Below are 27,187 nucleotides of genomic sequence, written 5' to 3'. Positions count from 1 at the left end.
ACCAGAGGATCCTGCAGTGGATCCATAGGAACTCTGAATCACCAAGAATCCTGCAGAAAATATTAAGTAAATCAAAGTTAGGGAGATCCACCTCTGGAGGATCCCTATTGGACCAGCATTAGGTATATCCTAAATAGAGGGCTATATATAAGGAGCTCTAACCTGACACACGTTTGCTGAGCCAACAGGCCACACAGAGTTTGCTCTGTGATATACTATTGCCTGGCTGTGTTCATGTGATTTATGGTTCTTGCTCTGGTCCTTGTCCTTGGCTACACTCCTACTTCCAGCTCTGATCCTGCACCCAAGAGCTCAACCCACAGGGAATGGTGGCTGCTTTAGGCAGAAGACAGTGGCTCATGATTACCTGGCCTCTCCAAGGTGCACCCCTGCCTAGACACTGTATTTATTTTATTTTATATATTTTATGATTTATTTATCTGATGTTATTTCATTTATTTTTCTATTTTGTAAACTGCTGTGATTGAATACAGAACAACAGTATATAAATAAAATAAAACAAACAAACAAATAAATAAATAAATACCTACTCTCTGTCCCTAGTGGAGTAGGCTGTGACATTATACCAGATAAATTATTAGGCAAAACAATGTTTTATATGGAGAACAATTTATTTATTATTTTTAATTTTTATATACCGATATTCTTGTATAATATACAAATCATACCGGTTTCTTCTACTTCATGCAGTTCTCACTGGAATTCATGTTAAAACTGTAGGGGCCATCACATGGCTTGACATCCATCTTGAGTTGCCTGATTCTGAGCCTGCACACTGTTAGGTTCACAGTTGTGCACACTCCTTTTTAAATGTGACAGATTTGTCCCTAGAGAAGGAAGTAGTCAAAGAGTAAAATTCTTGGGTAGGGTTTTTTTTGTTTTGCTTTTGAGGCTAAAGGGCCTAGCTCTGCCTCTGGTAGACAGACTTTGCCCTGTGTGAGATCAACTTTATCTAAGAGGTATGTACAGATCACCAACCCAAGGCAGTGCAAGGATGAGAGCCAGTTTGTTCAAGTCTGCCTGGCCCCAAGCAACAGCAGTCCTCATCACTGTCTGCTCTTGGGCAGTGGGAAATCTCTATCCTTCTTACCTCCATGTTTCCTCTGCAGTTGTCACACAGCAGCCTCTATGAGATTTTCATAGAGGCCACTTTCTGGGATGACACAGTCTTCTAGCAAACTGCAAGTAGACAGAGATGCATATTCATTAGGCTGGGTAGTGGACAAGTGATACGGCTACAGTTAGCAGTAGAACCTGTCCCCTATAATCAGCAGGATAAAAGTGCCACCTAATCTATTCACCCAAAACATATGCAGCTACATAAGGCGGAATCTCTATAGGTCTAACCAGACAGCATGAGCATATGGCAGAGTAAGCCTCAAGTGATGTGGCCTTGTGTGGCACACTCACTCTCTAGTTACTAAGATATTTTCTACAAATAAGTAGGTAATTAGGCCTGTGTGTAGAAAAAGAGAACATCAAATAAGGGTCTCAGGAGGCCTCCTGCCACCCAGTATCATCAACCCGCTGGCCCAGACCCCTCCCCCAACCCATTAATCTGGTGAACATGAAAGAGCCTGGCCTGATGGTGTCATTTGCCCTCCCTTTTCCCTCCAGGCCTGCATCCCCCCCAAAAGTTGACATCATCAAAATCCCCTCCTTCAAACACCACATCCTCCCCAGCAGCTGAAACTCTTCCAATGAGGCACACCCCCCAATACCAAAACAAACAGATCCACTCCAGGTTCTGGGTGGGAGAGCCTCAGGTGCCAGGGGGTGATGTCTACACTACAGGCAGGCACATATCTACTCATCTGGCAAAGTGGCACAGCATATCTGAGCTCTAACACTGCTAATTTTCACACCCTCCTCTCAACTGAATGAATAAACAGTGTCAGGCCAAGATGGAATGCTTGGTTACAATGCATAAGTCTCAAAAAGAACAAAGATAATTTCCACAACACCAAATTAAATTCAAAAAGGAAATGTCACATCAGAAAAACTTTATAATGAATCACCGATTCCCAAAATGTATCAAAATATTTTTGTTGTTATTTAGTTTTGTTTTAGCTGCATCATCAAGCCTGACAGCGTGTTCTCTGTAAATTCAGAACGAGAGCCGCCCGGACCTCTAATCATTTGCGGCAGAAGTTGTATCTATGTTTAGTCTTTTTTTCTTTCAATTTTCTTTCTTTCAATTTTACAATCTTTTTATATTTTTTGTTTATATTTAAGCTTCAATTCAATGGCACTGCTGATGTCAAAATTATTATGATTTTAAATCAAGCTCAACATACGGCCGAAGTTTCGCAGCGTCAGCTGCTTCATCAGGAGCTATGATGCAAGTGCAAGATCTTTATTAAAGAAAATGAGCAAACTTTCTCTGTCAAATGGATTCCTGTATGTGAAGACAATTCAATATATATTTTTAGCAACTTGTGTATATAAATAGTAAAATCACTTATCTGGGAACGGTCAGCAATCAAACCTTCAAGCTGGATGAGCCTCGTCTCACCACATCATTCGACAAGAAGAACAGAGACCATTTTCAGTCAATGCACAATTAAGCTCTGGAATTTGATGCCAGAGGATGTGGTTAGTGCAGTTAGTGTATCTGGGTTTAAAAAATATTTGGATAAGTTCTTGGAGGAGAATTCCATTAACTGTTATTAATCAAGTTGACTTAGGGAATAGCCACTGCTATTATGGCATCAGTAGCATGGGATCTACTTAGTTTTGGGTACTTGCCAGGTACTTGTAGCCTGGGTTGGCCACTGTTGGAAACAGGATGCTGCGTTTGATGGACCCTTGGTCTGACCCAGTATGGCATGTTCTTATGACTACCTCCAGCTCTTAGGTTACCTACTAAGTCCCAATTTTGCTGTTCTTGGCCTGTTCCTCATCAACCATCAATGATGTCTATGCCAAGCTTGTCCCTACCTGTAATGATGTAGTCAGTCATTACTCCTCACAGAAGATTGTCTATGTCTGGCAGCCTGACAGATATCTGTCGGAAGCATATATGCTCACTGATTTGTCATGGTTACAGACATGGACCCCTCCAGGCCTCAGGTGTCCCAAAATGCTAGTCTTTCTGCATAACAACACTAAAAGTGCAGAAGACGTCATGCCTACCATATGATATCCCGGGGAGCAGTTGGCCTATATATTTTGCATAGTGGCAGGCTTCAGAAAGAGTCATAGTCTATCAGCACACCAGCCTTTGTCTCCATATCTACAAAGTCATAAATGCTCTAACATAACAGGACACCCATCTTGTAGGACAGCATCTATATTGTTGGTCACAAGACAGGGCAGCCTGAAAAGACCTGAAAGGTTGTGACTCTGCTTGAAAAATGACCATTCTGCTAGCTTGTTGCCCCTGGAGTCCTCAGCCTATGTGCTTTAAAAGTGGTTGCAGATAGGATAAGTAGCATTGTATGAAGCTTTGCCGAAGCTGGCTGCCAGAATGTGTGATTTCCTCAGCTTCTTCAGGGAGACATGGGGGATTCTCGGATAGATCTCGAATGACATCTAATAGGATACCATGCCATACAGTCAGATTGTGGCATACACAGCAGAGCAGCACTATCTCGGCAACTCTGCATGGGGCATACATTAATGCTCCCCTCATTTTGTCCAAACAGCAAAATCTACTTTGAGAACTCCAAAGGTGTGATCTATGACACAGCAGGTAGAACATAAGGCCTCGTTGTACCTCTTCTCTACTGGTGTGTTGGGAATAGCAACAGACATGTGAAGCCAGGTACTGCAAACATATCCCAAATCTGCTGTGGCAAAGAGAGAATGGCTGCATCAATCACACCACCGTGACTTTGTGATATTGCTGCCACCTCACAGCATGCTATTACACACTAGAATCTAAGATGTAGCATGACATGAGCCTTAAAAGGCTATTTCTGAAACCAAAGTCCATGCCGCCTTTTACTGTGACATTATATGTATGCTATAGCACTTGCTTTTGCTGTGTCAGATCTTCCTGAATGGAAAAGAGCATCTGAGGTTCTTACACAATATGTCCATGTAACTCACATCCAAACTATCGCTACCCATTTCTATCTCTCCTCTAATATTGAAGCTATTCATCATAGCTGCCACTCATGTCATTGCAGAAAGATATCAACCTCATGATATAATTGTGCATGCTCCTGGCTGTTCTGCAGTATGTCTTCCAGAGATACACATTTGTCTGACATGACACAGTGACTAGGATTGGGCCAAACTGCACACTCTCCAGTTTCAATCGAACCTGTGTACCCCTGTGATTGACAAGACAAACCATGGCTGACATCCTAGCTGATAGAGCACTAACAGAGAGTCCCTGCACTGTGGAAACAAAAAGGTTTTGGTTGACAAATGACATTTCAAGAAATCCAAGTGTGAGAATTCGAACAGCCACTTGCTTAAAGTTAACAAGTTGAAATTCTGTAGAGCTTAGTCACACACACAGAGCTTTGTAGCAAGTGCTTAGTCACACACAAAGAGCTTTGTGGCAAGTGCATTGTTTGGGCACACAACATTAGCAGCCCTCTACAGCATAGGGTTGCCAACTGGATCCAGATTTTCAGGACAGGCTTATCCAGTCCTGGTTTTACCCCACTGCCTGTCTGGGCTTGTAGTTCTGGTGTCCCTATTGATTCCCCCCCCCAAAAAAGAAAGACTACAAGTCTATGTAGGCAGTGGGATAAAACCAGGAATGGATCAACCTGTCCTAAAAAACTGAAGCCAGTTGGCAACCCTACTACAGCATGGAGAGAGAAATCTGGGCCCTGGCACTATGGCCTGTAGACCTAACTGTGCAAGCCACTTATCATGTAACTGAAGCAGTCACCTCCCCAACAAGCCTCCATGTCAGTACCATTTGCTGTAAACACATAGACAGAGAAGGACTATAAAAATAAGCAGCTCTCTTACTACAAGCCAACTGTCACAGTAGAGGCCATCTTCAAAATTTTCAGACAGGCCAGATTGCCTAAGTATAAAGGAATCATGCACAGTTCATGTGTACCTGGCGACTACATTGAGGATGTGCAGTGGAGCATCACAGATCATTGTACATTGAAGGAGTGGAAGAGCTTTCTGTTGTGGTATATCTCCTCCCTGCCACAGGGTGGGATGATGGCTACATGAGTGCAGTCAGTAGTTCCCAGAACATTTGGAAAGTTGGCAATGGCATAAAAACCTCTCTTCAAGTCCAGCAAGTCCTGCCTTTCACGAGGAAATCTTATCTAACAATTAATGCGGCTACATATAGCTGTTATAACCTGGCCCAGACAGCAGGAAAAAAACATTTGCAACATTTCCATGATGACCCTAACTGTTGTTTGGAAGGAGCCAGATACCATAGAATGCAGGGCATACAATAGTTTGGTGAGGCCTGGTATAGTGCAGGACCTTTTTGTGATGGGATCCAGATCACCTCTGAGTTTGAATATAATTCCATGATAGCCTGAGAGCTGAGGCGATAGCTCATAACCACATGTTCCTCTGGCATCCCCAGCAATGTTGTTCATGGATGAGAGATGCATTCCCTATACCACCTGCATGCCCTCCTGTGTGGCAAGCCCTGCCATGGGCCAGGACACACCACTAGCAGGGCTTGCGGCTCTGGATCCAGAGCGGGTACTTCCCTAGGAGACATTTGAACCTCCCATGCCTGTTGTAGTAGTTGTTGTTGTTGTTGTTGTTGAGCAGCCCAAAGCCTCCAATATCCCACTACTAGTACACTTCCCCATAACATTGTAGCTTTAGGAAGACAAGGCAAGTAAAAAAAAAGCTGTTTTTATTGGCCTAGCAGGGCTGTGTAGGTGTGCTGAGAGAAGGCCTCATTTTATCGTACTCGATAATAGCCGCAATCCGTGATAATGGCTGCTATGGTACAATAAAAACTTTTTTCCCTCTACAGCAAAAGGTGAAGTTATTTCCCATGTTAAATCCTATGTTATTTTACCACAAAATGCAGTAGGAGTGCTTCATTTGCATAATTTTCCTGGTTTTGCATACTCATTATCATATTTGCATGCTAACATATGATGCAATAAACATCGCACATCATTTTTGGGTACTTGCCAGGTTCTTATGGCCTGGATTGGCCACTGTTGGAAATAGGATGCTATGCTTGATGGACCTTTGGTCTGACCCAGTATGGCATGTTCTTATGTTCTTATCGCACTTTTGACCCCATTTATCTCGCTTTAAAAACCCTAATGCAGCTTGATGAATGACCCTATATGTGCTTTATGAGACTGTAGGGAAGAAGACTACAACTTCTAAATACAGATTTCCTAGAGTCATTTTTATTTAGGATCAGAATTGAGATTCAGTAATTTCTTTATTGAAGGTTTTTATCAATTTAATACGTATTTGATTAGGTATTATGCAAATCTATAGCAATTGCTTTAGTGATGTCAAACAGATGCTCACTAAAAGGTGAATTTTAAAACCCTGGCATGCACCAAAATCAGGAGATGCACACATATGTAGGGTTTACACGTGTCCTCCGTATTTTAAAAGCCACCTATATGCATCCATATCTCCTGCTGCACACACATCTCACTCAAAATCAAAAAGGGGCACGGTATGGGAAGGACATTGGGCATTCCGGGACAGGGCAAAGAGATGTGCATGCAAATACTTACGCAGCTAGCTGTGCACCCAGGTCTAGTCCTGCATAACTTCTGCTATGGAGGAAGTGTAAGTGTGAAAAACAACAACAACAAAAAAAGCCATTCCTGAGGTGTTTAAAGGATCTGGGCTAACTGCGGGGGAGTGCAGGCTATTAAACCAGGGGGGGGGGTTAGAGGACCTAGCTCTGGTGAAACTGGTATTGGTGTACAGTGTACACATGGGCTGGTTATAAAATTCCCTGACTTATGTGGCCAAAACCTGATTTGCACGGTTGGGCATGCCTACTTGCAAAATTAGGTGCACACATACATACATACGCCTACGCTATTTTATAATGTGCGTGCGTATAAAATCACAACCTGAGAGGTTAGAAGGGTCAAAGTATTTGTTCTATTTATTTATAAACATATGATATTCTACCTTTTCCCAAAGTTGGTCTCAAGGCGGATTACAATAATTTAAAATGAACAGAGGTATTAGAACAGCTTATAACCAAATCAGAATTTGCAATTAACATAGCAATGAGATCCAGCATAGAAAAATCCAATCATGAATAGTTTCAAAACCCAGTTGTGTCCCTGTTGTATATAACACAGTCCCTCATCAGAAGTTCAGGAAGTTGAGCCAAAAATGTGAGTATAAGGGAAAGACGTGGCTGAAAAGCCATGTCTTAGCTTTTTTTTTTTTTTTTTAAATTTAAGGTAGCATGCTCCAGGCACAGGATTAGTGGTACTTTGTTCCAAATTTTTGGTGTGTAACAGCTGAAAGTACAGAGTCTCATGCAGAACAGTCTGGCAGCAGTCAGTAGAAGAGAAGAAAGAAGCACCATTGGAGAGGAGGAATAGCCTTGTGGTTAGGGCAGTGAGCTACGAACCAGGAGACCAGGGTTTCAGTCCTGCTGTTGCTCCTTGTGACCTTGGGCAAGTCACTTTACCCTCCATTGCCTCAGGTACAAACTTAGGCCTGGATATATCAAAATATGGTAAGTAAAAGGGGTGTGGTTTATGCAAAAATTCAATTTATCGCAATTTGTGCTAAATACCTATGTGAAGAGCTAAGTTAGTGCACATTGTGTAGGGGGTTAGGGGCCACTTTGACATTCTACATGACACGTACAAACAGAACAGTGGTCTCTTGTGAAGATCTGATGGCCTTTGGAGTAAGGAAACTCACTCCAAGATGAGATTTGGGCAATGTTCTCTCCACCTAGCTTGATGGACTCTCTACCTGGGTAACATCAAGCTAGGTGGAGAGAACATTGCCCAAATCTCATCTTGGAGTCGTCCGAAGGCCATCAGATCTTCACAAGAGACCACTGTTCTGTTCGTACGTGTCACGTAGAATATCAAAGTGGCCCCTAACCCCCTACACTCACACCTAAACCCCACTTCGAGTTACTAGGTGGGCCTACCATAGGGATACAAATACCTATCTAAGGGGATGACATTATGGCCAGCAATGAAACCTTACTGCACAGCAGCTATCACACAGCCTAACACAATTCAAAAAGGTGTTGTTAAAATCGGTGTTATGGCTGTGCAATAGCTCTTCACAGACAGGCTAACCCAGCCCACTTTCCACCCCTAACTCCTCCTATTTTTTGAATTTGCATCGCACCATACGATATGGTGCTATCGCATGCGTTAAACACGTTTTCGCATGCGTTAACGGGGCTTATCGCATGCGAAAACGCCTTATCACATTTTGATAAATGACCCCCTTAGATTGTAAGCCCTCTGGGGATAGGGAAGTACCTGAATGTAAACCAATGTTATATCTCAGATTGAAGGTCGGTATATAATAAATAAGTTTTAGAAGACCAGAGTACCCTTGAGGGCATGTAAGGGGAGAAAATTTGAGAGAGAGGTTCGGGTGTCTGGTCAAGCATTTGAAGACAAAGCAGCAAGTTTTAAATTTTATCCTGCTTTCTACTGGGAGCCAATGCAGTTGAAATAGAATAGAATTTATATGACCAGTTGCTTTTTTAACAGTAATACATTGTAGGATCTGGGGGTGCTTTGAACTGTATTGTGAGATACCACAATATAGGTGTCAGGGGTTTCAGAGTCCAGAAAACCCATCTGGGGAGTGACACGTAAATGCAAGGCAGGACTTGGGGCAAGACAAGTGCTGGTCTGCCTAGCCAGTCCTCTCCACCAATGGTGAAGCCCTTGGGTTTTGGGAGCCAGTAGGTCTCTGCAGCGCATCATGGTAGCGAGTTTGTACAGGCTGCATCACGACTAGGCATGGCAAGGCTGGACAGGCAAGGCTGAAGGCAAGGCTTGGATCAGGCAGACAAGGCGAGGGAGTCGGTTGGACCATTAGATGACCGAGGGGTTAAAGGGGCTCTTAGATAAGGCCATTGCAGAAAGACTAAATGAATTATTTGCTTCCGTGTTTACTAGTGAGGATGTTGGGGAGATACCAGTTCCGGAGTTGGTTTTCAGGGGTGATGAGTCAGACAAACTGAACGAAATCACTGTCAACCTGGAAGATGTAGTAGGCCAGATTGACAAACTAAAGAGTAGCAAGTCACCTGGACCGGATGGTATGCATCCTAGGGTACTAATGTTATGAGCGCGCGCGGGCGCGGTCGCCGTAAGCGGGTGGTGAGCCCTTGGGCCACGGCGAAAGCCAGGGAGGAGCCCCAGCCACACCGTGGGAGGTGAGCTGAGCAGGCATGGTGAGGCAGGCAGGCAGGAACAGAAGCAGGGAGTCCGACCCTCAGCCGGACCTGCATGCCCATGGTAGCCAACACGGGGAAGGTGACTAATGAACGGTCCTCCGACTGTTCCCGGCCCTTTCGGACCTGCCGCAGGGAACGTCAATGGGCAGCAGGCCGGACAGAGGCGAGGGCAGACAGAGTCCTTAAACAGAAGACATCAGACGGGGCAGAAGCAGGCTGAAGCAAGACGGAGACATCAGGACAAGGGCTGAAGTGAGACACAGGAAAGATCCAGGCGAGCAGGAACTCCGATGCTGGGATACTCACATCCGAAGCCCCCTCGGCTGGCAGAAGCTCAAGAGCCCGTGGGACGAATCCCTCCTGTTGGCCACTCCAGGGCCCAACAGGACAGAAGGCTCAGGAACCAGACGAGGACATAGGTCAAGGCAGAGACAGGAAGACATCCGGGCAAGGGCTGAAGCAGACACTGTAGACAAGGCTGGACGAAAACATGGCACTGTCCATCAGGGCGCCCTACTCAGCCCACCCGTGGGACTGAGTCGCAGACCACCCTGTCCCAGACGCGCCCTACACAGCCCAGGAAGGCTGGTCGCGGACCACGCTGAGAAGGAGGGTGCAGGGAAACTCCAGGCGAACAGGAACTCCAATGCTGGGATACTCACATCCGAAGTCCTTACGGCTGGCAGGCACAGGAACAAACATCTAGGCAGAGACACTGGACAGGGATCCATCAAAGCATATGATGATCACGGAAGACCTGGATCAGCAAGGATACAGACGACTGTAGGACCTGATCCGAAGGCCCTTTGCAAGTGAACAGAAAGTCCTTAAGTACTGGAGGTAGAAGGCAACTCCCTGGGAGGAGCTTGCCAGGACCGCCCACCGCTGGGCCTATAAGTCAGGTGGAGAGCTGCGGGCCAGCCCCTAGGACAAGGGCGTCGCCAAACAGGAAGTCCAAACGCTGGCAAGCAAGCCATAGGCACAGCTAGGCCTCTCAGGCCCTGGAGCAAGTCCCGGATGGAACACAGGCGAGGCCCAGGCTTCAGAGCGGCCTCTGGAGGAAGGTAAGAGACCTCCTGTAGCGCAGCAGCAGAGGGGATCGCAACAACTAAAGGAACTCAAAAATGAAATTTCTGACCTATTATTTAAAATTTGTAACCTATCATTAAAATCATCCATTGTTCCTGAAGACTGGAGGGTGACCAATGTAACCCCAATATTTAAAAAAGGCTCCAGGGGTGATCCGGGTAACTATAGACCAGTGAGCCTAACTTCAGTGCCGGGAAAAATAGTGGAAACTATCCTCAAGATCAAAATTGTAGAGCATATAGAAAGACATGATTTAATGGGACACAGTCAACATGGATTTACCCAAGGGAAGTCTTGCCTAACAAACCTGCTTCATTTTTTTGAAGGGGTTAATAAACATGTGGATAAAGGTGAACCGGTAGATGTAGTGTATTTGCATTTTCAGAAGGCATTTGACAAAGTCCCTCATGAGAGGCTTCTACGAAAACTAAAAAGTCATGGGATAGGAGGCAATGTCCTTTCGTGGATTACAAACTGGTTAAAAGATAGGAAACAGAGAGTAGGACTAAATAGTCAATTTTCTCAGTGGAAAAGGGTAAACAGTGGAGTGCCTCAGGGATCTGTACTTGGACCGGTGCTTTTCAATATATATATCAATGATCTGGAAAGGAATACGACGAGTGAGGTTATCAAATTTGCGGATGATACAAAATTATTCAGAGTAGTTAAATCACAAGCAGACTGTGATACATTACAGGAGGACCTTGCAAGACTGGAAGATTGGGCATCCAAATGGCAGATGAAATTTAATGTGGACAAGTGCAAGTTGTTGCATATAGGGAAAAATAACCCTTGCTGTAGTTACACGATGTTAGGTTCCATATTAGGAGCTACCACCCAAGAAAGAGATCTAGGCGTCATAGTAGATAATACATTGAAATCGTCGGCTCAGTGTGCTGCAGCAGTCATAAAAGCAAATAGAATGTTAGGAATTATTAGGAAGGGAATGGTTAATAAAACGGAAAATGTCATAATGCCTCTATATCGCTCCATGGTGAGACCACACCTTGAATACTGTGTACAATTCTGGTCGCCGTATCTCAAAAAAGATATAGTTGCAATGGAGAAGGTACAGAGAAGGGCAACCAAAATGATAAAGGGGATGGAACAGCTCCCCTATGAGGAAAGGCTGAAGAGGTTAGGGCTTTTCAGCTTGGAGAAGAGACGGCTGAAGGGGGATATGATAGAGGTCTTTAAGATCATGAGAGGTCTTGAACGAGTAGATGTGAATCGGTTATTTACACTTTTGGATAATAGAAGGATTAGGGGGCACTCCATGAAGTTAGCAAGTAGCACATTTAAGACTAATCGGAGAAAATTCTTTTCACTCAACGCACAATAAAGCTCTGGAATTTGTTGCCAGAGGATGTGGTTAGTGCAATTAGTGTAGCTGGGTTCAAAAAAGGTTTGGATAAGTTCTTGGAGGAGAATTCCATTAACTGCTATTAATCAAGTTTACTTAGGAAATAGCCACTGCTATTAATTGCATCAGTAGCATGGGATCTTCTTAGTGTTTGGGTAATTGCCAGGTTCTTGTGGCCTGGTTTTGGTCTCTGTTGGAAACAGGATGCTGGGCTTGATGGACCCTTGGTCTGACCCAGCATGGCAATTTCTTGTGTTCTTATGTAGTCACTTTCTAAGCCCCTAGATTGGGCAAGTACCAAGCAATCTTACTGAGTTCAGGATTTACAGTAAAACCCTTTCCTAAGAAAGCAGCCTATGCCTTTCTGTCCCAAATGTTGCATGCATTCCCATGGAGTCCAGCGCATGTGTGTGGTGCAGCCGTATTACCTTTGCCTCTGGTTCACCGATGGGTCCTGCACTCAAGAGAAGGCAGGATTCGCTGCTCTTGCTTTCCCATGGCATTCTTTCCAGCCTGTTCATCAGAAGCAGCGCTTCTTGCCACACACAGACAATGTGCTGAACTGTCAGCCCTGGCCTGGGTTTTGTCACAGTCCGCTCTCCAAGATCAGGCCATTAATATTTACACCAATTCACACCATGTGGTTTCCTCACTAACACAACATCTTAGGAAGTGGCACAAAATAGGCTTATGGAGGCCGGAGAGTCACCTTTCTTTCCTACCCTTGTAGACAGCGATTTTGGAACTGTTAGAGGGCAGGTATGAAAAGGAATTTAAAACATCTATCTGTTGGGTAAGAGCACATAATGGAAACCAAGACTGGACCTCCTATTGTAATAATCAGGCTGACAGTGCGGCTCAGGAAGTTACAGCTAACTTGTTCTGGGTTACCTGTAGCCAGGCTCAGGTACGCCCTGATATTCAGGAAGTCATTGCTATGCAAGCTATATCCTCAAATAGTGAGGCTGCAGCTTGGGAGTCTCTGGGATATGAGCACAGAAAGAAATGGAATGTCTGCTACTCATCAGGTTTGCCCTTTGTACCTATGTCAGCATTGCACCTTATTATGCATACATTACACTACCCTGAACATTTGTCAGCAGCTGTGATGTTTTCACAGTTGTCAACCTACCTGTGGGCCCCAAAGTTAGAGCAAACATGTGCTGAATTTGTGAAAAATTGTATGCAATATTATGTCTCAACTCCAAAGCGAGGACCGCGAGGAACACACTCTCTGTGCATTAGACTGTGTTTAACCTTTTTGTCAGTTTTGCAAGGGGTTTTCCTGTCCAACTAAAGAAACCCTGCCCACTTGGGAACCTTTCAGACCAAGACCTGGAGGGTGAGAGATTCCCCTGTACTGGTGCTGAGACACCCATGCAAACATAGAGAGGAAACATACTGTAAGTAAAAGAGCTCCTGCGGTGCTGAGGACTGGTTTAATTGTGGCATATTTCACCTGCTTTATCTTCAGTAAATTATTTTATTTTTGGACACTCAACCAGCGACTCCAGTGTATTATTTGGCACTTATAGCACACACAGTGGAGGAACATACACCTCTCCCAGGGAAAAGAAAGTTATAAAAATTCACCCTTGTCACTCTGGGCCCTGAAAGGAGTATTCTTTGCCCACACCAGCAAAGAATCCAGACCCTGGGGGGAAAGAGAGAACTGTGACAAAGCTAGTCAGGAGTGGTTCCAGCCCCAAAGAGACCTTAAAGTCTTTTAAGGTGCAGTCCAGGCATCTATGAAGGTTTCGAAGGGTCTGGAATGACAGGGGGGAGTGCAGGTTAAATAGGCAGGGGCTTTGGAGGACCTAGCTGTAGCCGGGGCAAACTGGTGGACAAACTGGTGAAACTGGTCATGGCCTGGATGCGTGCCTGTTATAAAATGTTCTCACTCGTGCGGCTCAGAGCCAACGTTACATAGCTGTGCATGCAAGCTAGTAAAATTAGGAGCACACGTACACACGGCAGGGCTATTTTATAACATGCACTCGTATGTGCGTGCAGGATATAAAATTGCCACGTATCTAGCCATACACCCTTATACACCTATATATATGCACCCATGTGCCCGTTTGAAATTTACCATCTTAGTGTTTAAAAATTACTTTTTTTTTCTTTAAATAATATTTTTAATTTCCAAGCAACTTAACCTTCGCCTCTGTAAAACTGGTCTGCTCTGGCATTTCAGTCATTTTTGTATTTCAAGATCAGCTCAGAGCAAATGCCCAGTAAGATGAGATCACAGTTCTTGTATAGCAAAATGTTTGGCTAGCACTTTTAGTTTCGTTTAAAAGAGAAATCATGTTTTTCTCATTATACCGGATTCTGCTTCATCCTGCACAGGGCCTCAAACTGCTGTGAGAGACTTCCTTAATTTTTTCAATTAGTTGAGAATTTCCTGCAGGTCCTAGGAAGCAAGGGCAGACAGAGAGAGAGAGGAAAGACATCTGCCAGCCATTGAACGCACTCTCCATGACGGAAGGTTTAATGTGGCTCATGTGGAAGCCAGACAACAAAAGCAACAAGGAGACAATCCAAGCATTCACCACTACAGGATGTTAACATTTAAAAGGATTTTCACCTTTGGACATACCTGAGAACTTTCAAGTTATAGTTTCAATTAGCAGGAGGGGGGGGCAGGGGAGGAGACATGTCAGATGATGAGCACACAAGCTTTCTCCTCTTTCATACACATGCACATGTTCACTCTCCCACATATATATGCTCATTTTCACACATATGCTCATTCACATTCTTCTCATTCTCCCACAAATATATGCTCCTCACATACACTTCCTACCCGCCCACACAAATTCCCATTCACACATATACACACACACACACACTCACACACACGCTTATACCCTTCACATACATTCCCTCCCCCAACTCCCTCTATCTCTTCCCACTTCGAACCAATCAATGGCAGCAAACTCCTCCTTAGAGTCCCTGCAGCTAATGGATTCCTCCTTCTTCCAGCTATGCCATACCCTGCTCCTGCTATGGGCAATGGGTCTCTCCCTTCTTCCAGTCCTGTCTGCCTCTGCGCCCCCCCGCCCCGCAGTTGATCAATTGGAATGGTAGGAAGAAAGGAGGAAGCATCCAATTGGCCCGTGGGGGCAGGAGAAAGGGATGAGGCATCCAATTGGCCCATGTAGGCCAATCAGAGCCTTCCAGTCTGTGAGGGTACACAGGCTGCTTCACTAGCAGCAGTAGCAGGGAACTTGGAATTTTTAGGTGTTGGACAGGAGACCAGCAATTCTGTTAGAACTGTGGAGTCTCTAAGTCAAATCTGGAGAGTTCTCAAGTATGCCTTTGGACCCCTCAATCTCAACAGTCCATTGTATCACTGCTGCCCTCCACATATAATAAAACTAAATCTCTTTCTCATTAATTACACAGAAGCCATTACTTTCAAGATACTAAGCTTGGGCCAGCTCAGTGGCACTGCTGCAAGCTACATACTGCTAGGTTTGCCAACTTTCAACTGTGAAAATTCCGAACATTTGGAGGAGCCGAGAAAGATTTTTGCTGACTGTCCTTCCACATCTACATGCAGCTGTTCTTGTAACCTGCCCTTAGGAAGCATCATAAATGCTTATCATTTACCAGTATCACACAAATTTTCCAATAACTCATTGTACACTAAGAAAATTTAAATTATTCTTCAGTCTGGATGGGATTTTTTTTTTAAAAAATTTTTAATTCTTGAAGTTTCAAAATGTATTCAAATATGTACATCACATCTTGTTAAGCCATTGGTATTTTACAAAAAAAAATTAATTTTCTATAACGTACTAAAATCGCTGTTGGTCCAATATAAAGTATCACAGATCAGTTTATAAAGAGGAAGAGGATACGTAAAATACAACAACTAGAACCCTGGGGAACCAGAGAAATGCTGCATCTAAAGTTTAGTTACTCAGCCTGGCGTCCTGACAGCCCCAGCCTCCTCACTTTCAGGCCGATACAGTACAGTGCGCTCCGGCACTGTTAACCCGCAATTGGACGCGCGTTTTGGACACGCTAGCTTTACCCCTTATTCAGTAAGGGGTAATAGTGCGTCCAAAACGCGCATCCAACCCCCCCCAAAACTAATAGCGCCCGCAACATGCAAATACATGTTGATGGCCCTATTAGGTATTCCCGCGCAATACTGAAAGTAAAATGTGCAGCCAAGCTGCACATTTTACTTTCAGAAATTAGTGCCTACCCAAAGGTAGGCGCTAATTTCTCCAGGCACCGGGAAAGTGCACAGAAAAGCAGTAAAAACTGCTTTTCTGTGCACCCTCCGACTTAATATCATGGTGATATTAAGTCGGAGGTCCCGAAAGTTAAAAAGTAAAATAAATAGAAAAAAAATTTTTGAAATAGACCCGCGGCTCGCGGGTCGAAAACCGGATGCTCAATTTTGCTGGCGTCCGGTTTCCGAACCCGTGGCTGTCAGCGGGCTCGAGAACTGACGCCGGCAAAATTGAGCGTCGGCTGTCAAACCCTCTGACAGCCGCCGCTCCTGTCCGAAAAGAGGCTCTAGGGACACGCTAGTGTCCCTAGCGCCTCTTTTTACCGCCGGCCCTAATTTTAATAAATTAAAATACTGTATCACGCGCACAGGAGAGTGGCCTGTGCGCGCGCCCACTCTCTCGCGATGTTACTGTATCGGCCCGTTTGTCCAAAACCTGGAGTACTGACCACTTCCTCAGCCCCCAGCTGGGAGGCATCATCCATTTCAGCAACCACAGCTGGCCAAAGCAATTGCCGTACAATGGCCTCAGAAAAAAATTTGCAGCATTCGCTAGAACTATACAAACCTTCATTTGAGCACAAGCACAGAAGAAAATCTCTACAATTAACCCCCCCCCCATCCCCTCTCCCAAAACAGCACATCTGGAAGTACTACACACAGGATTCAGGGGAGGCAGGAACTGGAGTCGAGTGATCAGTTAAAAAAAAACCCAGTGATCACTTCACAGCCACATCAAACTGCTGCCACTCCAAGCCAAGCAGAGGAAGCCCGGTGAGTTCATGACTCTCCCATGGCTGGTGCCAGGGTATTAGGCACCCTGGGCGAACTTTATAGCCTTGCTTTCCCACCTTCCTCGGCCCTCCCCACACACAATTAAAAATTATGCAGTTATAATAACAGATTTTACTTGAAAAAAAAAGACATTCAAAGTATAATCCAATTATTATCCAATTTCTCCCAGTTAAACCCCCTTGTTCAATGTAATTTCCTTTCTCAGTTAATTGTGAACCGACATGATGTGTCCTACGAATGCCGGTATATAAAATGTTAAATAAATAAATAAATAAATAATCCAAAGTAAAAAGCATCACGGAGAAGAACATGTATGTTATATTTACATGCCCTGCTGTGGTGCCAACCAGCAAACCCTGCAAAAAAAAAAAAAAAAAAAGCCATTTTGAACCCAGATGGTATTATGAGTTTCAAAGTCTAAAAACCAATAACCTAAAACACTCCTTGCTGTTAGATCCTAATTGACATAACTAGGCATTAAAAAGTCCCACAAGTAAAGTTCATATGAAATGACAAGGCAAGATGGCTGCCTTTGATTAACTCTGTAGAAGATTCTTCCTCTAAAGCAGAAATTCCCAAACGCAGCTAATATTAAAGATCTTAGTAGTGCTTGATAAGTGTTTTTAATTGCATAACAAAATTCTAAAAAGTTGAATTTTATTTGTGGGACTTTAAAATGACTGGACTGATGATTGAAACATTAAGCCTGTGTTTGCATACCAAATACCTTATTTTGACTATGTCAATTAGGATATAACAGCAAAGAGTATTAGGACTATTGTAACATGTATTCGGTGTGGGCTGAGCCCTCAAAAAGCCATGAATAAATTGAATTACAATATATTAAACCTGTTATACCAAAACAGCATTGACTGCCAACACTTATAGTATGAAGAGATAACACAGCAAATATTACTCCAGGCCCTAAAACACCAATCCAGGCTGCTATCCATCCCTACGCAAAAACTATATGCAAGCAGACTATCTCACCTCAGTCACACAGGCAAAACATTGACAGACCCAGATCAATAACAGAAAGAGAGACCATAAAGTATAAATATGCAAATGAAAAGGAACTGAAAACCGTAACAAGCTAGACTGTATGCAGTGCAACAATGGAAAAACAGAATCACCACCACTCCTCATAATACATCAAATAATATCTGGAAATATAACATCAATAACAGCAAAATCATACTAATAATAAATATTTCAAAACAGCTGATGAATAGAATAACATCCAATAGTTAAATCTCAAATACAACTTTTAAAACTTTTCCAAAAACCAATAAAATATTTTAAAACAGCAGACATATCAGTAATTAAAATAAGGATACCCCCCTAATCTATACCTGGAAACATTTGATTTCCAGATGCTCTGAAGATGTCATGAATTAGTGGAGGTGGGAGGAAGCATGGTAGTATTGATTATATATGCACTAACTTTCTCCCCCCACACACACACACACATATTCACTCACTCCCCCCACACACACACTACCCCTACACTCCCCCCCCCCCCACACACTCTCCTCCCACACACAGTCATTCACTATCTACTGCCACCTCCCCATACACTCATTCTCTCCCTCCCACACACATTCACTATCTACTGCCCACCTCCCCATACACTCATTCTCTCCCTCCCACACACAGTCATTCACTATCCACCCCCCCCCCCCCCCCCCCCCCCCATACGCACATGCTCACTCTCCCTCTCTGGAAGCACAGCAGTAGTAGCCTCCTCTTTCAGTCAGCACAGCCCATGGGACTTCACCACATGTTATGGACTGTGTGGGCTGAGGCTGTTGCTGCTGCTGTTCTCTCTTCAGGCCAAATACTGCTACCTCGTTTCTTGGGCCTCATGCTTTCAACACTTTTAGATCGCCTGCTCCTCTGTTTTTCTTCAGCCTCATGAGTCCGCCACCACCTGGCTTCCTGCATCTTCGCTATTCTTCAGTCCCAGCAGTAAGACTTCCTACTCTTTTCTTGTCTTCAGATCCGCGACTTGGTGCATCTCCGAAGCTGCTGCAGCCAGCTCCTACCACGGCAATGGCATCGCCTTCATCCCACCTGCATGGGCCCACAATACCACTTCCTTTTCTGGGCCTGTACCAACGGGATGAAGGAGATGCCCTTTAGTCTTCACTTGCCAGCACCCAGGCGAAGTGGGTGCTGCTCTCTGGGCATGTGGGGTAGGTGGTTTTGAGCAGGGAATCTGATTTGTACCACCTGCTCTGCCTGACAGTATAGAGGGCTTTGCGGGATGGAGTTTGAGTGAGCGGGGTCTGCCTGATCTTCTACGGGTTGCCCCATGTCCCAAGTTAATTGCCTTTAGCTAAGAGCATGCGGCTCCTGCAGCCACACCTCTTGTTTCCCTTTCGCCGTGAAGAGCAAATGTCAGCTATTTAAGCTGTGCGGTCAAACAGCTGTGCAGGAACAATAGAAGACGAGCAAACACTGGGCAGGAGGAGATGCAGCAGCCTGAAAGAGACAGAGATGCCAGGTAGAGCCCCGCTCCAGCTGCACTTGGAGGGCTAAACTCCAGACACTTTCCAGACATTTTAGCCACCTTCCTGGCTTCCGGACACTCCCCCTAATTTCTGTACAGTCCAGAGAAAATCCGGATAGTTGGCAACCCTACATACAGCCAGCCATGTGCAGGGAGCTGAGTTCGATTCCTGGCTCAGGTCTTCTGTTCCCCATGTCAGACAGGCCTGGAGATGCTACAGGGGCAGTGTGTACACAGTTCTGGGTGGGGGGGGGGGGAGAAGAAATCAGTCATCACACCAAGGCAACATCTACTAATCCACTTTAGGGATCCATGATTGCAACATTCCAGAATGAGCCCTGGTGTGTGGCCTGCTGAGGATTGTCACTGCAATGACTGGACCAAAGTAAGTTGAGAGGAGATATAAAATAGGGGGGAAAATCCCCAGATGATGAAGTCTTCCCTCAATGACAGCTTGTGGAAACACTACTAAAGAATAAGAGTGCAGCTACTTAAAACTAATATAGTACAGGATACAAGACATGCTTTCACAAAGGGACAAGATCTGTCAGGCAAACGTAATAGCATTCTGCAATGCAAGGACAAAAGTGGTATATTAGGTAGGTGTGGTAGACATCGCCTATCTGGACTTCATCAAGGCTTTTAACACTGTTCCAAACAGGAGACTGGTAAGCAAGCTGGACTATAAGGAAGTATGCCAGAAAGTTGGGTGAGGACCTGAGAGAGCAGCAGGATCTGGGCTCCTTAGCATCCCTCTAGAACAGATGCTAAAGCCCTGCCTACCTGAAACATTATCATTGTGGGGGACCTTCTTCTAGCCACTACAGCTGCCACCAGAGAAGATTGCTGCTGCCAAGGGATGAATGAAGGGCAGGGCTGTGCTGCCAAGTCAGCGGCAGCTTTGCTGAACCTGAGCCTTTACTCCTGCAGGAGCATCTGTCCATCTGGTTTCCCTCGCCACACTCCCCTAAAACATCAAAAATGAGGGGCCTGCTTAGTTCTAGCCACTACAACCACCTTCAGTAGCTTGCTACTGTGGCAAGCCAAAGGGGGGGGAGGGGGGTGTCACTCTTTACAGAGCTCCTTTAGGTAACTCAGGTGGTTTTTTCTGACTTCTTTGCAGATTTGTTAATGTTGGGACAAGAATTTAGAATGCTTGTACTAGAAGGGTTAGAGGCATTAAATGTGTAACTAGTATGGGCTGTTTTAGAGCAGAAATGATTCTGGGAAATACGACAGGTTGGGAAGAAATTCTGCTGCTACTCTTAGGCTTCAGGCTAGTAGCACTAGTGCAGATATTGGTATAATCCAGCCATAGAGATCACATCTGGGAAGAAGTCTGTAGTGTTAGGCCTCTTGTTTAAGATCAGGTCATTGCAAAATAAATGTCTCTCAGTACATGACTTGATATCGAGAAAAGATCCAGACAATTTTTATTACCAAGATCTAGTTAGCCACTAGGGAGGAAGTAGTATTGTTTCAAATTTGCTTGTAAAGATATCAGATATTACATCAGGATAGGCTGTAAAATTATGGGAGATGGATCACAGTAAAGTATAATATCATTATCTACTTGCCTTTAATACAGTTATACATGGTTGTAAGATTCTCTTTATTAGAGTGAACCTCCCTTATAACTTTGGATTTTTACTAATACTGAACTGATGTCCATCAGAGTTGGATCAAGAGAGCCTAGATAAGGTAAAATAATTGATTCTTACTCAAAGCCTTTTCTGGTGACTTTAACCTTTATATGAATGAACATCCCAAGTTGTACTGCTGCTCAATGTTTGCTCATGGCCAAGGTTGAGAGAAATCTTGTACAGTTGGTGGGTCCCCCTACAAATGTTGGATGCCTACATTTTAGATTTGCTCTGTCTCTCTACAGGCTAGGCAACAGAGAGAGTTAAAATATTAAAAGTGGATTTTAAAAGCGGGATGCACACCGAAATCAGGAGTTGGGCGTGCATCTGGCACTTGCGCGTGTCCACCTGATTTTATAAAGTGGGCAGATGCGCGCCCAAGTGCTAATGCGTGAATATCTTGCATTGGTTAACAAAGGGGCGTGGTGTGGGTGAGGCATAGGGGTTCCAGGGCAGGGCCAAGAGATGTGCACGCCAGTACCTAGGCACCTGGGTGCAAGCCCAGGTCCAGTGCCGTGTATCTTTACTTCTGCTATGGAGGAGGTGTAAGTTTAAAAAAAAACTTTACAGGCCTCTGTGAAGGGACTCTAAGGGGTCTGCGGTAACTGAGGGGAGTGCATGCTAAAGAACCAGGAGGATTGGGAGGATGTAGCAGAGCACTGGGCAAACTGGTGGATGAACTGGTGAAGCTGGTCCTCAGCTGGATGCGCATCTGTTATAAAATACAGGTAGTTGCTCGTCTGTAAGCCGACTTATGCTGCTGGGTGCACAAGTTTAAAATTAGGGCACAGATATGTGCTCCTAGGCTATTTTATAGCATGTGTATGTATGTGCATGAATGTTATAAAGTTGTCGTGTTTCTGGGTGTGCGCCAACGCAGACGTGTATACATGTGTGCCCGCGCAACTCATTTGAAAGAAGAGGAAAGAGCAAAGGGAGCGAGAGTAAGAGTTTCTGGGAGAAGAGAGTGAAAAGGAAAGCAGAGGCTCAGAAAGGAGGGAGGGAGAAAGAAAGGGGTAGATTCTTTGAAGAGAAGGAATGAGAAGGAGAAGGCGGCATCTGGAGGGAAAAAGAAAGTGAGAAGGGGGAAGAGTGTCTGGAAGGAGGGAGAGAGGGTCTGGATGGTGTGGAAGACCTGAAAAGGATGGGAAAGGGTTGAGAGGCAGTATGACAAATGCCTGAAAGGGACGAGATAATGTGGGAATGGGACTGGGGAGGAGGTGAATCTTGACAGGAGGTAAGAGAAAGAAGAAAGGAATTGGATGCCAGGAGGTGAGGAGTGACTGTAAAAGAGAAGGAGCTAGTGAGGAAAATTAAACTCAGAGAAAGGTAGATAAATGCTGGGGGGATAAGTAAAGAGGGTAGAAATGGGGGGCTAGAGCATGGATAAAAGACAAAGGGGAAATGGGAAGGAGAGACATGGGAGGGAGTGGGAGATGAAAAGCTGACAGACTGGAGGGTGAGAGAAGAAAAAAATGAAGGGTAAAATTTAGCTATGAATGGATAGAGGGATAGAGAAGAGAGAAATTTAAGAAAAAGTTGAAAGGGAAAGGTCAATGTTGAAAGCAGATGTAGAGAAAGAAGGGAAGAAGACAGAAGAAAGAAGAAGAAATGGAAAATGAATAGGAAATCCTGGAAAAGAAATTCAGACATTAGGAAAATGGAAAAGAGACTGGACCAACGCAGTTAGGAAAAAAAATGTCCAGACAAGAAAGACAGAAAGGAGATGGAGGTGTTTTCAATTTTTAGAGACTGGAATATGTCACCATTGGAAAATATTCTTCTCTTCTAGTTCTTGTGTCTTACAAACTACAAGAGGAAATGTATTTCTGATTCTCTTTCTCCAGTATTACACTGTTCACAGACTTGGATTATTGAGGTTTCCATTTTAGTGTAACCAATTCTTGGTTTGAGGGCTGAATATAGGAGCCACACAATCCCAGGGCCACATTCACTGTCCAAGACCTTTCAATTTCCTCTCCATCAAACATGGATAGTCATTGGAGTTACCAGGGTGCCATCAGCAAGGAGGAGGACAAACCTCAATAATGGACCTATTTATTTAAAATATTTATATTCCATATATAATAACTTTGTTATGCTAAGTGGTTGGATGTTGGCTTTCACTGGCGATAGATTTATTTTGGTAAGTGAAAGGAGAGTTTCTTGGTGTTTAATCCCAGTGGACCCGAAAGCCTGCAAATTTGGCTCTTGAGGGTGTGTACCCAACACAGTCTCTTGCTCTTGAGAGTATGTACCCAACACAGTCTCTTGCTCTCTACACTTATTCTTTCAACTGTACTCACAAATTGAAGTCCCATTAGTGTCAGCAGGATGGTTTTCATTGTAAAAAACAGGCAGAGACTTGGGCAGGTGTTCAACTAAAATTTATGGCAACTTAAAAAACTGAATCCAAGCAAGAATGGCAAAAATCATCATCATCATCATGAATAATCCAAGTGCTACTACTTATTTCTCCATATTCCCCTGAGTCAATGTCTTTTTCCTATGGGGGAAAGAAAACCTATCTCATCCAAAAAAAAAAGAAAAACCTTCTCTCAAAAAATAGGTCTTACAGCCAGCAACTGCAGTCCCACTGTTAACTGAGCATAGTACAAAACGATCACTGTTCCAGTCCATTTTGACAGGGGGTTCTCTCTTCTGAGCTGGGAGCTGGTCAAGAAAAATAGCCATTTCTCTTCAAAGGACAAAAAATATCCTTCCACACTTTTCTTCTCTAAGGATGGACCCTTCAAGTCTGAGAAGGCTCTAGATGGGCTCCAAACCTTGTTCCTCCCAAATTTGCAGGCTTTGGGGTCCACTGGGATCAAACACCAAGAAACTCTCCTTTCACTTACCAAAAGAAATCTATCTCCAGTGAAAGCCAACATCCAACCAGGATGCTAACCTCCACTTAGCATAACAAAGTTATTATATACGGAATATAAATATTTTAAATAAATAGGTCCATTATTGAGGGAATATCTGGAGATGCGGAGTGTGTTACAGAACTGGAGGTAGAAGATTTATATTGAGATTCTGTACTTTCCTGTGTAGATCCTAGACTTCGTTCTCATATCTATAAAGAATTGGTTGAATGAGGTTATCAAATAATTTTCATGGTAGCTTTACTGGGAAATTGAAACTGGCCAGTTTTTTGTTGTTTTTTTAAACTGCACAGAAGGCTTTTGACACTTTCCTATTTTTATTTATTTATGTATTTTCATTTTTCTGCCATCACCCAAGGTGTTATATAATGGTATTAAGCACGAGGTAGTGCTGGGAGAGGCAGACATAGTCCCCCTGCCCCCACCACCAACAACTTTTCTGTTATAAACTACTGGTACATCTATCATCTATTGTACTTCTTATAGACAATTTAAAAGCAGGGGAAACATGTTCTGGGGTGTGTGTGACATGTGCCAATGTCACTTGACTTGCCCCCTACCCCCGCCCCCAATCACTTCTAGAGATGCCACCATCTGTAGTACATATACTTCCATATCGCCTGCTTCATCAATACCTTGAAGAAAAACAAGTGGACAGATTGATACTGAAGAGTTGTGCGACTCTTTGTGGCAGGTTATCTCTGCACTGGAAGAGTTTAAGGTTGATAGCCCAGTTAATCAGTGGTACAACGAGCCGACTCTTTCCTTGGATTTTGTTGCCCCTTTGAAACATGTTTGTAGCTGGTGGGGGAAAGGAATATTTTCTTGGTTTTACATCAAGCTACACAAATATAAAAGACCAGTTTGCCGTTTGGGACAGTGCTGGGAGAGGTCCAGTAGCTCAGAACACAAACTAAGTGGAAGAAAGCTGCCAACCTGAAAAAAAGATCCAACGCTGGATAAATGTGATATTTTCAGAGAATATTTGCCCAAACCAGGCGGTGTATAATAGCAAAATGTCAACATATTGGCCTTTTGTAACTTTATAAGCAGCTAGTAACAATTATTCACACAGAGCAAGAGCAATTTGCTTTGTCCGCTTTCCAAAATCCTAGTTCTGCCATGCATGAAAGTCAACCTCTACACTTCCTAGACTGAGCTGTTCTGATATAAGACAGATTAAAGTACTGGTAAATTTCTTTTCTTTCTCTCTGAGCACTTTGATCTGCAATTAACCATAGACTACAATATATACAGAAGGATGTAAAAAAAAAAAGTTTTCAACTCAACCTACCATCCCAAAGACTAGGGTAAAATTTAGAGTTTTCTCAAATGCATATAGCGATGCTTGTGTGAGTCTGTGGGTTCAATTAAGAATGACTGGAGGGAAGGGGAAGGGAACTAGTAGCAGAGATGCAGGAAATCTTTTGCACTGTAAATTGAAGATTGGAGTTTTAAACTGAGCCCCCTTTCTGAACAGAATAACCTTTAACCTAGTCCAAGTAGGCAGCAAGGTATTTCCAGCTTTAGTGATCCTCACACAGTGTGATTAAATGTAAGAACAAAGGCAGAGAAAAGAAGGCACGCAAAAGTAAGAGTCCTGGGGATCAAAAGAACTGACTCTTTGTGAAAATGGGAGAGTACATTAGGGAGGTACCAGATTGGTGGAAAGGGTTTTTGGGAAGTAGAAAAAGAAAAGAGGGCTAACCTAAAAAGAGCTATAGGGCAAGAAATCATTACAATAGGAAGGTAAATAAGCAAATGGAAAAAGAGACTATAGTTAGTATATATGTTGCATATGTTTCTGTTTTATTCTGTTTTAATTGTCAGATAGTTTGTATTGGAATATGTTGTTTTATGTGCTTATTATGGGGCCGATGCAATATGGGCGTGCTAAAAATGGGTGCTTACATTGAGTTGCTAATGCACGCCCATCCATCTCTCCTAGGTGTGCGATGCAAAAGGAAAATGAGCTACGTTCTTAAAAATGAGGTGCTAGGGGAAATTGTGTCTCTAGTGCATCTTCAGCAACCAGTGCCCAGGAGAGGTGGCTGTAAGTGAGGTGTAGGAAAATGGACACTCAATACAAGCATCCATTTTCTCCTGCTACCAGCACAATATACACAAACATAAAAACAGCCTAGACCATGTATATTCTGTGTATATATTGTGTTCCTGAAATTTCTTTTTCTGATCAAGCCTTTTTTTGGGTCTTCGTACAGTTTTCTGTGATTCCTTCTAGTTTCGCAATGATACTTTGTAGGAGGAACTACAGAAAGCATGATTTTTGTTTTTTTTGTTGAGCCCTTAAGTATGGAATGACTTAATGCCAACCCCAGGGCTGGTGTTAAATTTTCCACGTTAAACAGTATGCAGTCATTTTTTACATCCCAGGGTAATGGCTAATAGCCTCATCTACATGAACTTACATGTGATGATCACTATTAGCTATGCGCTTGATTGGACGCACTAATTCTGTTTTTGCATTGAGCGTTATCTTAGCACATCCAACACATGTGTCCACTAAAGAGTTAACCGGTATACTGGCCTGAGCGACCAATATATGTATGGATGTTCCCCACTGAGGTATGTGCATCAGCGGGCTATAAATTTTATAAATAAAATAAATAAATAAATGTAGTGGAACTATAAAAGCAGAACTGTTCTTCTTTCATTCAAGTGTTATGTTAATTCATTAGGTACTATCTCATTGAAGAGGATAACCATTGGGATAGTGGGGTACAAATTATGTCGCAATCACAAGAAGAGCATCTTGATGGCAGGTGGCGCTTTATGTCCGGGATGGCATAGAGTCCAACAGGATAAAGATCCTGCATGAGACTAAATGTACAATCAAATCTTTAAGGGTAGAAAACCCTTGAGTTTTGGGAAAGAGAATAGTGATAGGAATACACTATCGTCCACCTGGCCAAAATGGTGAGACGGACAGTGAAATGCTAAGAGAAATTAGGGAAGCTAACCAAACTGGTAGTACAGTAATAATGGGAGATTTTAATTACCCCAGTATTGAGTGGGTAAGTGAAACATCAGGGCATGCTAGAGAGATACAGTTCCTGGATGGAATAAAAGACAATTTAATGGAGCAATTGGTTCAGGAACTGATGAGAGAGGAGCAATTTTAAATCTAATTCTCAGTGAAGTGGATGATTTGGTGAGAGAGGTAATGGTGATGGGGCCGCTTGGCAATAGTGATCATAATATGATCAAATTTTAATTAATGACTGGAAGGGGGACAGTATGTAAATCCACAGCTCTAGCACTAAACTTTC

This window comes from Rhinatrema bivittatum, chromosome 4, assembly GCF_901001135.1.
Source record: "Rhinatrema bivittatum chromosome 4, aRhiBiv1.1, whole genome shotgun sequence".
NCBI lineage: Eukaryota > Metazoa > Chordata > Amphibia > Gymnophiona > Rhinatrematidae > Rhinatrema > Rhinatrema bivittatum.
This window is presented reverse-complemented; position numbering follows the sequence as displayed.